The sequence below is a fragment of the Erpetoichthys calabaricus genome, chromosome 8, assembly GCF_900747795.2.
Source record: "Erpetoichthys calabaricus chromosome 8, fErpCal1.3, whole genome shotgun sequence".
Taxonomy (NCBI): Eukaryota; Metazoa; Chordata; class Cladistia; order Polypteriformes; family Polypteridae; genus Erpetoichthys; species Erpetoichthys calabaricus.
The window spans coordinates 34,773,003-34,786,046 of NC_041401.2; positions in this window are offsets into that span (position 1 = coordinate 34,773,003).

Sequence of the window (13,044 nt, forward strand, 5' to 3'; positions counted from 1 at the left end):
CATCTGTTGAAATGACAATTATAATGCATTTTATTTCCACAAATATTTGTGATGTGCCATCTGTTAGAATGACAGGAACATAGTAATGACAGATGCACAGATACACAGACTCTTATTCTTTTATTAAGATGGACATTGGTCTTTGAAAAAAATCTGTTGTCATCAAAAAAATTAGGAGTTCTTTCTAGATTTGAGGGTGCTGAATCCAAATTGCTCTATTGTATCAAGTTTTTGAGAGATAAAGGTTTAAAATGAAAAAAACAATATTTTAGAGGAAGAGCATAATATATTTTTAATAGAATTATTTAGACTTGAAGCAAATATAATTATTTTAAATATAATAATTACTTACAAAAAGTAGACACTGGGTAGATTTTTTTTTCCTTTTACAATCCTTTGAAGGTGTTTCAGTGCTGAATGACTAACAGATGTCTGTTAACATTACCTCACTCCATTCTCCACTGCAACGTCTGTCCATTTGAGCGATGTCCAAGGGGAACCCCTCCCAATGTTCATCAGAGACCACTCTTAAGGAGAGTGTAGGAAATGGATTTTTAAAGACATGTTGCACCCAAGTTCTTGGCAGGAACAGAGAAGCTCCTCAACTAGTTCCTCATAGTTTTCCTTTGAATTTTCAAGTAAACTGTGGCACCCGTTTTTTTATTTTTTAATAAAGTAAAGCTGTGTATTCCTCTACAGTTTGCTTACCTTTTACCTTCTTCTTATTCTTCTGTAGCTATTCCCATTTTTATTAGGGGTCACCACTGAAAAATTTACATACGAGGGATGTTCAAAAAGTTTGTGCACTTGTATATTTTAGTTGGAAACGGTGACAGCGGGAGGAGTAGTAATTGGGCGTGTCTGAGAGTGTCATGTGACTAGTTCTGTCTGGCAAGCCGGCTGCCCTGGCAGTTTAGTATAAGAGTTGTGGTGAAGATGGCTACGAAACTTATAAATTGTACTAAATAGGAACAGCATTCTGTCATATGCTTTTTGTGGTCAGAAGGTGTGCCGGGAGCACAAATTCATCTCCGCATGTTTGCTCAGTATGGGGATAAAGTTGTCTCTCGTAGAGTCGTCTATGAGTGGATTGATATGTTCGAAAATGGCCGTACTAGTGAGACCAATGCAGAGCGCTCCGGACGTCCAGCTACAGCCACAATGATGTGAAAGTAGCGGTGCATCAGTGGCTAAGTGCTCAACCAAAAACATTTTTTGCTGATAGCATTGAAAAGTTGGTATGACACTAGGAAGGTGACTATGTAGAAAAATTATGTAATTTGTTTTTGAAATTCTTAATAAATAGAGTTAAAAAAGTGCAGAAACTTTTTGAAAGTCCCTCGTATGTGTGCTGTATATACACGTATCCGGATATTTTAAGTTCAGACTTAAAGTGTTCTTGCCAGCTACATTATATAAATAACCATTTTCCTGGCCAATGACAGCAACTTCATTTGATAGAAGACATCTGAAAACATCTCCTTCATATCTGACAATGCAGCCACTCCAAGGCAAGTGCCACCGCAAAGACTAAGAAGAAAAAGAAAAAAATGGGAAAACAGTAATGGCAAAACAATTACTATAATTAATTAAAAAGCAATATAAGAGAACAAAATTAAACAACCTCGGTAACAGCTCTGACAAGAGTGTGATAAGGTAAAATAATGAGTCTCCAGCTTGGATTTAAATGCTGAGATTGATAATGTTTCTCTAATACTGGTAGGCAGATCATTCCAGAGTTCAGCTGTCTTATAACTACAAGTTCTCACTCTTATTCTTGTCAATATTGCTTTTGTTATTTTCAGATTTCATTTTTTTCAGTTTTCATTTATTTTCTTATTAATTTGGATTGTTATCATTTTTTGCTCTTTATTTTGTGGCATCATTTTGACGCCATTTTGAACTTCATTTTCACAGTTGCAGCCAGTGTATTCTTGGCTATTGTGTTATCACTTTGCACAAGCATTATATGTGATATCTAGTGATGAGCGAAATGATTAGTGCTAAGTTAAATTTGTAGTAAAACTCAGTGTTTCACTTTGCAAAAAAAAAGAAAAATTCCTTGAAATAAATTGCATTTGCCTTCCAGCAAAATCCATGTCATTCACACAAAAAGAAACGCATTTAATCCTGTCTGAAAGCATTATCCTCTTTAATAAAATCCCTATGTGCGTCCAGGTGTCCGTGTGTGGGTGTCTTCTGGTGAAGTGTGCATGCGCGGGGCATGGTGCGATGCGCGATATTACTGTCAGAGAAAGTTAGAGGCATTTTATGGAGATACAAAAAAGTATTACTGCGAGAGGAAATTAAAGGTACACAATGCAGTGACGCATATTACAGCCACATACAAACCAGTATTACTGTCAGAGGTAATTAAAGGCATATTACCGACGCGCATGCCTGTATTACCGCCAGAGAAAATTAAAGGTATACTACGTACGTACAAGCCAGCGGACGTACAAGACAGTATTACTGTCACAGAAAATTAAAGACACACAATACGCGGCGGCAGCCCACGAAGAACGGTCAGCTCAGCAAGTAAACATCAACAAAAGAAAGGCTGAAAGAAAGAAAAATATGACCAACAAGAAGGAGGTCAAAGTCCCTTGCCATTTAATATAGACTGTTCCTACTAATGTTTATGCACTACTGTTCTAGCGCCCGTTATTGTAACGGGCTAAATGACTAGTCATGCAATAATTCTTTTTGTATCATTTAGTTTCCTTCTGTCATTTAGTATATAAGTAAAAATAACTGGAAGCAAGCATATGAGGGATTTCTGTGTTGTGAGAACAAAGTGTGATATAAGAAAACTGGACAAGATAAAGAGTTGAGGTGCCTTGCCACAAGTCTCATTTATTTGTGTGGCTAGCTAGGCCAAGAAAATTAAAAAATAAACAAAAGAAACCAATAGTGACTTCTTCAGTCAGTGCTTCAATGTACGTCGTTCACATTTGCCAGTCCAATACTGAATGATAACTTTTGTCATTGCGGGATTTTATATGTGGGTCATTACAAAAGGAAGCGGTGGAAGTGATGGCAGTTTTCTGGGTAAAAGATGAGAAGGCATTACCAACAGCACCACCTCGCATATCGGAGGGGTATTACGGTTAGATTCAGAGCTCTGAAGATGCCCCCTAAGAATTCTTATCTAACGTGCTTGATGGCGCATTTTCATGTGTCATTGTGTTTAAATTATAAAGCCGAGTTCTTATTCTATAGATACAACTGATTTTACTGGTTTGGTACAGATTACGTGCTTTGAACAGCTGCAGAAAAGAGCACAAGTAGACAGAAATATAAGAACAAGGCTTTAGGGAGCGATATTCTTTATTTTCCACCCAACACAAACCTTCAAATCAAAAAGAAAAAAAAGTGAAATAAAGTAAAATTGCAATTGTAGAATTAACTTTAGTGTCAGTTTCAGAAAACTGTATTTGAAAATGTACCTGTTTTGCTCATCACTAGCAACATCACTATGTCAGTTCTGTTTCAGCAGGTGCACACTTGGCTGTGTGTCCAATAGTTTGGATAAAATACAAACAAATAATTAATTTGGGAATGTTTCAATTTATTGCTTTATTTGTACATCTTGACTTTGACTTGTAAAATATATTTGGCTTTTGAATCATAACAATTTGCTTCCAGGCTTTCAGACATTTTAACAATTTTTTCCACACCACTAAAACTTGACATTCATCCCCAGGTCCTTGTGCCTTTCATTTTGGCCATTTATTACACCAAATGGCCACTACATTTATGCTCAGAATTTCAAAGAGTCTTTCATGCTTGAGATAGCAGTATTCTCCAGGAGCACAGACTGTCAGACACGTAAATATAAGGGCTAACCGTACAGGTGTGGGATTATCTAGAATCATGAGGAAAAAATTGACTGTTACACCTGGGCTAACTCAATTTCCGTTTTCCTCAGTGTGGAAGAAGACTTATAGAAAGGATACTAATGACACTTCTGCTGGAACCAGTGACAGTCCTGCCTCTTCCACCTCCTTAAACATTAGCTAACCCTCCAGTCTTGAGCAGGAGCTCAGTGTAGACTGAAGTCTGTGAGAAGTGAACATCCAGAATTACATCATGTGAGACGTCCAAAGTCTGCTCAGTTTTTGTAATAACATGTACATTAAACAGTGAAGGGAAGAACCAACTGGTGCCTCAACTCTACATTTTGTCTTTGCAGTCCATGATTTACAAGGCATTGTTACATTCTGTAAGTTAAGGAGGTCTGAACCCCTTACAAATTCATATATGGAAAATAGGACTTTAAAAGTGGCTTTAAACTTAATTAGAAGTCAACAAACTGATTTAAGTACCAGAGTCATATGGCTCTTCTTCTTAGTTCTTGTTATACTACCATATTTTAAATTAACTGTAGACTTGTAAGTGTATGATTCAGATAACATGATCATAAAGCATTAGAATAGTCAACTTTGCTTGAGACAAACAAATGAACACACTTTCAGAATTCTGCACCTTATTCCTATCTTATTCTTTACTACCTTCCATCCATTGTTTGAATCTCAATCTAAGTTTCGTTTCTTCGGATTCAGCAGCCTGTCCTGGCATCACTGAACACAATGCAGGAGCCAACAACGGACATGGATGCTAACCCATCTCAGAGATTGAACTTTCTGAATAATTATTATTGATATTAATTATATTTATATATCTTTATTATTATAATTATTATCCAAATAATTATTATTTTATGTTACAAATTATTAGTTTTCTTGCTGAACAGAATGCTTTTTAATTTTAGTATGACTTTAGCCTTCCCAAAGGATTACGAGACTTTAAAAGAAATGATAGCAGAAAGAAATGGGTATTTATACTTGAAAAGGTAATTATTTTATACAGATTGCCACTGCGAATCTAATATGCTTAATTAGTGAAATAAAATCTTTTTAAGAATTCCATCTACCTTTAAGCATACTTTTAAGATGTATGTATGGCTGGTGACAAGAACCAACCCTGGACAGTGTGCCAGTGTATAGCAGCACACTGACATGCACTGGGCCACTTTTGAGTCACCAACCAACATAACCTACAAGTCCTCAGGAAGTTGGAGGAAAACAGAGGTGCCTAGGGAACAAAAAAAAAAAAACCAAAAACTCATAGACATGAAAGAATGTGCAAACTCCATGCAGACGATACTCAAGTCATGATTCCCCTAAATCTGTGAGACAGTAGCACTAACCACGATGCCACTGCCTGGGAAGCATTTCTTCAAAGTCTAAGATCCCTTCCAGAACTGTTACATAAGAACATAAGAAATCAGACAAGTGAGAGGAGACCATTCAGTCCAACAAGCTGATTTGTTTAGCTAATAGTTAAGCTGTCCCAATATGGGGGGTCCTCAGGTTACGACACAGTTCCATTCCTACAACAGTGATGTAACCCGAATTTTGGTGTAAGTCGAAACACACCCTAGCCTAAGTCACTTACCTATCTTAACACATTTGCAAAATCATAATCTAGAACATAAAAACACAACTAAGCCACAGAAAAAGGAAAAGGACATAAATATACTGTACTGTATTCTGTACTGTAGTAACAGAAAAAGTGAGTATAAAAAAAATCCTTACCTTTATTCCTTCTTTTTAAAAGTTTTTATGGGAGTGAGCGTTGTAAACTCAAAACGTTGCATGTCGAGACATTGTAATCCAAGGACCCCCTGTATCTCATTCAGGTTCTTTTTAAAGGTTGTCAAGGTTTCTGTTTCAACTGCATGTCTCGCTAGTTTGTTCCAGAGTTTCACAACTCTTAAAGCGTAAAGAAGTGCTTCCGGGCTTCAGTTTTAAATGCATTATAACTGACACATTCAAGGTGGTCTGGTCTTCCGTCCTTGATGCTTTCTTTTTTAGAATTTTATATCAAAGTCAAAGTGAACTTTATTGTCATCTCAGCTATATACAAGTATACAAATAGACGAAATTGCGAAGCTCAGGGTCCACAGTATAACAATATGATGTGCAAATAATAAATTAAAAATAGAATTAAAATTTAAATTTAAAATTAAAACACAAACAAAACAAGACATTGTGCAAAGACAAGACAAAGAAGTAGCGGCAATATTGATGTGTATGATATGTAATATAATAAATAAATAATAAATAATAGATATAAATAATACAGAAATTATCAGTGTATGATAATAGTTGTTTAAGATGTGTGTAAACAATGACAGGTCAGAATGTTTCACAGCAGAAGGATAACAAGAGTGTCAAAATACTGAAAGGTCAGTATGAGATTTTCAGTTCTTTTCTACATGCACACTTGTCTTTGCAGGACAGTGGCTCACATGTATAAAAGTTCTGTTTTTAGAGGTGGTTGAGGCAGTGTGGAAGGTCCCAGGGGGCAGCCTGATGTTAAGGAGTCTAACAGCTTGGGGGTAAAAACTCTCCTGCAGCCTGGCAGATCTGGCTTTAATACTGCAGTATCTTCTCTTGGATGGCAGAAGTGTGAAAAGTCCATGTGAAGGGTGTAAGGGGTCCTGCACAATGCTGCAGGCCTTGCGGACACTACATTTGTAAAATATGTCCTGTAGTGAAGGGAGAGGCAACCCAATAACGTTCTCTGCTGTCTTCACTATCCTTTGCAGGTGCTTGCGGTCGGATATGTTGCAGTTGCCATACCAGACAGTGATGCAGCTGGTCAGAACACTCTCAATGGTGCCTCTGTAGAATATGGTGAAGATGGAAGGGGGAAGACTTGCTCGCTTCAGTCACCTCAGGACGTGTAGTCTCTGCTGGGCTTTCTTGATTAGTGATGAGGTGTTATGTGTCCACGTACGTTCCTCAGATATGTAGAACTTGGTACTCCTAACAATCTCCACATCTAAACCGTTGATGCTGAGTGGGATGTAGGCAGGACGTGATTTTCTGAAGTCCATGATTATCTCTTTTGTCTTGTCGACATTGTTTCATCATCCCTGCTTATCAGGGATTCTGCTTATCATTCTGCTTGGATAGATTACCCACTCTTCTGTAAATTAAAATTAACTCGTAGTTGATTCTACTTCAGGTAGAAGAATCCTGTCCAGAATGTGGCAGCAGTTTGTCACAGTCAAGCAAGCCAGACAATCAGGACACATAGTTTAGAATTTGGAGTGTTAGAAAAGAAATATACCAAGTCAAATGAAGAGGTATCCCAAAACTCTAGCTTGAAATGAAACTAGCGCTACCTTCCACACATTAGGGCCCCATTTAGAAATCACATTTTCTAAGGCAGAGTCTACAGTTTTCATGTTCAGTTTTTTGAGACAACTGCTGTTGAGCAACAAGAATTAGGTAAAAACATTCAATTTGGCTGCCTTCCATTAAGCCGGGGGTGCTTTTGATTCTGTAGAAGGGCTTTGAAAAATAGGCCCTGCCTATCTGAGACCATTATATACCACAGCCCACCTCCAGACCATTCTTACAGGTACTGCTCCTTGAAGAAAAACTGTAGAAACAACACAACAGTCATTACGAATACACATGCATATGCTTTGTGATTAGAAAATAATGCGCATACAAAAGTAAATCTTGTTGCAACTACCATTAATGTTTAAAATGATGTTAACGTATCTTTAAATGGCTCTGCACTGAAGGCATGTCAGCAGTCAGGACTAATTAAAATCAGGGAAGACCATGGTAGGTATCAAGATTTAAGAAGAACGATGTCAAAATGTGACCTGAGATGTTCGTATGTCTACTATTGTGCAAAGTGTCAGTAAGAACATTGATAAGAGTTTGCATCATTTTTAGTGGGCAACAGAGCCCCTAAGGGTGATGAGGAGGCCACATATACAGTATATGCACTTCCTTCACTGCAAGTTTTTCTTTTCCATTTTGTAATTTTGTAATTCTTTCTCTCTCCTTGCTTATATTTATTGAGACATTTCCTAAATTGGTAGCAATGAATGTTGCTTCAGGTTATTTTGACTTGTGATAGGATAGTTTTAGAGGCCAAGATGGAAAAATGGTGAGCCTGGAGAACTTCCATCCATCTATCCATTTTCTTAACTGGCTTATCCAGGGCAAGGTCACAAGGCAGCCTAACCTTTAAGCTTTAAATAAATCAGTTTTTCAATACCAGCATATTGAGGAGTTTTTGTAGGAGTAAAACAAAAGGAAGTGTTAGCAGACAAGTATGGGTCAAAGCACAAAAAAATTTCTGCTTTCTTTGTGAGTTTGGATTTTTGTTGGTATTGTATTCCTATCACCATTTTGAGGAGACATTCAAGTAAGAATTTTGTTATGCTGTGTACACATGACAATAAATTTTTACCTGAATAACTTATTATTGAGAAAGAGAAGGCACTATAAAGGGCTAGACAAAGGCGTACAGTATCCAAAAGACAAGCAAGTACTTGAATAACCAGAAGAAAATCAAATTAAATGCCAGACATTGGCATTTCAGCAATAACTAGACCCTGCTGCAGCTGACTGAAGGCTCAAGTCCCAAAGGTTCAATACCTGTGTTTTGAAACTTCAAAAAGATGAGCATCAAATGAACAAAGTGTACTGTTTGGCATGTAATGGTTTATGGAATTGGATAAATATGAGAGAAATGTATTGTCTAGTGCCTTAAAGGCTAACAACAAAATTAAAGAATTAATACATTAATGCTGGAATAAGCCGTAGTATGCATCAGAAGACACATTGCTGAATTTGATTATAGATCCAAATAGAAAGCACTTCAATGATCCAAATGAGAAAGGATGCAAGTATTATTTAGTATTTTAGAGGCAACAAAAGTAAGATAAGGGTAAATTCTGGTAATATTCATTTAATGGAAATAAGCAGATCTACAACTGCTTTTTATTTGTATATGAAGACAAAGTTCAGAATGAAATACCATGCCCAGATGGCACTTGGATTGGCTAAAATTTCCTGTTTCTTTCTTCATGCAGATGATGGCATGTCCGCCCATTGCGCTATGAAGCTTTGAGTTCCTTTTCTATCTCTGATGCATTCTTAGGATTGTGATCATCAAGGCTGTACCAGCAAAGCAACTACAACATAAATCTGAAGGCTCAACAAAATGTCCAACGGCGACATGTGATGGAGCTTTTGAACCCGACACTGTTGGTAATGTCACCGGATAAGCTGGACAGTGAAGACACAACAAAGCAAAGGGATTGTGCAAAAGTGCTTTTATTTAAAAACAGCAAAACCAAAAACAAAAGTGTTTGGATAAATAGTGCAGTGCATCACAAAGTCATTAAATAAATAATGCATTAAAAGCACGTGAAATTGTGGAGGTTAAAATCCCAAAAATAAATCAATTAAAACGAGGTTAAAAATAACTGGAAGCAGTCCTTTAAAACAAAACTTGGTGCCTTCTTCTACTGGTGGCTCCCCATCTTCTCCCATCCGGGCCATGCACCAGGGGAGTCACCCTACCTGCAGCTAACCTTCTTGTTCCAGTCTGTACCCTTGCGGTCCCTGGCTCCGTATGGCTCTCCAGACAGACTTGGATTCCCCAGCGACCAGGGTGCTCATGCTGGGGCTTCCACCTCCCAAGGCTCCTGATTCCCGCTACCTTTTGTGGCGAGCCAACCACCTTCTGGTCACTCCTGCTCCTCCAAAGCACTCAACAGGAGCAACCACTTCTAGCTGCCCCCCCAACCCCCCCGCGTGTCAGCCTAACACTCCTGAGGGGCTCTTCTCTCAGCTGCCTGATATTATAGCGAGCCTGTTCTCATTTGCTCGCTATCTCGCTCACACCGGCTCCTTCTCTTAATGCCTCCCTTTCTTCCTCCTTTAACTTCCGTTCTCTCATTTTGATTTTTTCCACCCCATCCGCACTCACACTCCTACTATATGTAATGGGGACATGACTCAGGTGTTAGAAGTTCCCAGCATCAATTACGGATACAGACAATTCCTGCCTCACGTAGCGCCCGAGAACCACTCCGGCTATACTACCATGCCCCCTCTTTAAGCCGCGAGTGCGGCGATTATTTATTTAAAACTGGCCTTTTCTTCTGAGCTGTAGACGTGACATACCACATGACAGGAAATGAGTCTGGTAAAAAAAAAAAATTTTATTAAACATCTTTGCTTAAATACTACATGACAGGCAGATACATACTAAATTAATGAACACAAAACACTTTTAGGATGGAACTAAAACACCTTCCTTCTTGTGCCAATGGCATGAATTTTGCTGGAAGTTAAACTGCCGTTTGTTTCAAAACATTTTTTACAAAGCAAAACACCGAGTTTCACTGTAAATTTTGTTTCATGTGAATGGTTTTGCTCCTCACCACTTACAATGCTATGGTTCTAAGTAAATATTTTCACTAAAACCCAAAGGGATGTGTGGGAAGGTGAGACTTCCAGTTGCATGTATTTTTCAATTTTTTTTACTCAAAAACAACTCCACTGACCTGCCGCTATGTGTGTCTCTGCTTAACCACAAAGCATTAAAAGTAACAATTAAAGCTTCAGACCCCCTTATTGTCATTATCACTTCTCCCAACTCCACCCCTCTGCCCATTTTCAGGTTTCTTAGACCCCATAATGTTCATTCTTCTTTCTTTATTAATCTGGCTTGTGCTCATCAACGCAATTGCTAAAATTAATGTAGCTTTTCTGGTTACTCACTATTGATCTAAAAGTCCAAATTTCTTTAGTCCTCATGTTTAGAGTCACTGGGTACTCAAGACTGTCTTATCAGCATGAGGTGCAAAACAGAAAATAAACCTGGACGCGGTGCCAGTCCATTATAAGGTGCATTCCTGCATTTACACATTGCCAATGTAGAATCACCAAATAACCTCATAACACATTACAGGACACCTCGAGTAAAATCCTCCCGGACTCCGGAAAAACATGTAAACATCCTCCAGGTCTGGGATCTGATGTCAGAATCTTGAATCTACAGTAGATGGCAGCAGTACTAACCATGCTACCCTAAATGTTAATGTCAACAATTAAATAAATAAACATTTGTTTCCCCAGCACTGTCTGCACAGGCAGCCATCATTCCACCATGCCAAGCTTGCTTTCAAATTACAAAAGTCACATTAATGCATGAGTGCTACTGGGAACTGCAGCTAAAGATGGGTTTCACTGGAAATTTAATCTGCACATAATTTAAGTATAAGATTGGTCTGTCCTGGCGAGATCAGAAAAAAAAAGCAATTTAAATGTCAACAACAGCCAACAGCTATACAAGTTGAAAAGGTTTAATATGGACTTTTGTTTTGAGGTTGCTGCAATCAGAAACAATTGGCAATATAATTATTTTTGCAGCACTTAGTGCATTTGTTTTAAATTCCAAATATCAGAAAGATGTAGTGGTGTGATAAAGCCATAGGTTGATCTCTCTGCTTAAACTAATAAATAGTACAAATAATAGGGAATATATCCAATATACAGGGTAATGCAACCTTATTTATATTTTACCTTGAATAACAAGCCTGTCAGAAAGACTCTTAAGTAAATATTTAATTTTTCAGGTGTACATGTTAAGCACAAATTCATATTGTATAATTTATATTATATACTTTGAAAAACATTTACTTTTTCACTGGAGTTAAAAAGTCATTACATTTCTATTTTACATTTTTAAATTCCTCTTATATTGAGCACAGAACACTGCCAGTTTCTGCTTTTAATGGCTTAAATGTATTTAATAATCCATGCATTCATGTTCTCTTGCTGCCCTCTTAACTTTAACTGTGTTCAGCCTTATTCGATGATTTTTATAATTTTCAGTACATAATGAAGCCCAATTCTAAATGTGTTGTAATAAGTGAGGAAGCCATGAAAACCTGAAAATGAGCAAAAATAGTAGAATGTGGAACTAAAAAAGAAAATACATGGCAAATCATTATTTCACATATTACACTTAAAATTAGTCCTAATTCATTGCCTACTGCAGGTCTAAAATGACAGTGTGCACAACTACTAGTGTAATGCTTTTCTCAAGATTGGGCTCTTAGATATAATGACGAGAAGGATTTGGCCATTTGAGTTTTGAACATCAAAAAAAGGCTAAAAACACCATTAGCCGATGCCTTGAAAACTTTATCTATAAATTGCATTTTTATCCTGTGGTGAGTTTTTTTTGGCAGCCATCAGGTTCTCCTGAAGTGCATCAGTGAATAATCAGATATACTGGTATGAATATCGATGAATTAGCATTTGTATTCAGGGCTCAACCCCACCCTGACCCTGATTAGAAAAAAGCAGATTTCAACAATAGACAATGGTGAAAGATAAGTCTGGAAAAACCATTAATTGTATCTACAGTGAGGGAAACGACATGTTATCTGGTTGCAGATGGACATTTAATTTGCCTTCCTTCCTACCTAGAAGCCCTCACATTATACAATTTAAAGGATATACTTCCTACTTATCCCACGTTCTAGAGTATTCTGGACCCTGCAAATCTCAGCATGAAGAAGATACTTCACGTGGAGTCAGCATCGCCAGCAAAGGTTAATGTCGCAATGATGGTCGCCCCACTGGGAAACATTAAGTTGTTTGTGTATAAACAACTCACCACAATGCATGACTCTATTCAGCAGGGTTTTAAAGTGAAGCTCAGTTGTCTCCAGTAAAACTTGAGGCCAGTGAGGGCTAAGTAGGCAACACCTCTACAAGACATCTGTAAATTGATGAATACGTTGGGTTCTGATGACCCAAGGAATTTATCAGAACCTTTGGTCAGGTTGTGTCTTTGGGTGCTGAACTAACTGAGCTGAAGGCACAGACACAGATGCTGAGATTAAGTAGAATTTAGAGAGGAGACAATGCAACCATTAATCCTGTTTCTGCATAACTTTGTCCCTGTTGCTGAATGGTGCCACAGGATTTTCTTGTTGCACCAGGATTCACCTTTTAATTCCTAACCTAAGAAGATGAAAAAGTTCCTAACGTTTTAGGTGAAGGGCAACATGCACGCTTATACTCACTACTCTGCTTCAGCTGTGCTCTCATGGACGCCTGTGCAACCAGCTGTTAAGGGAACACATGTTGCTGCATTGTGTCCATTTCTCTTTTATAATGTCCTTCATTAAGGGATACTCCA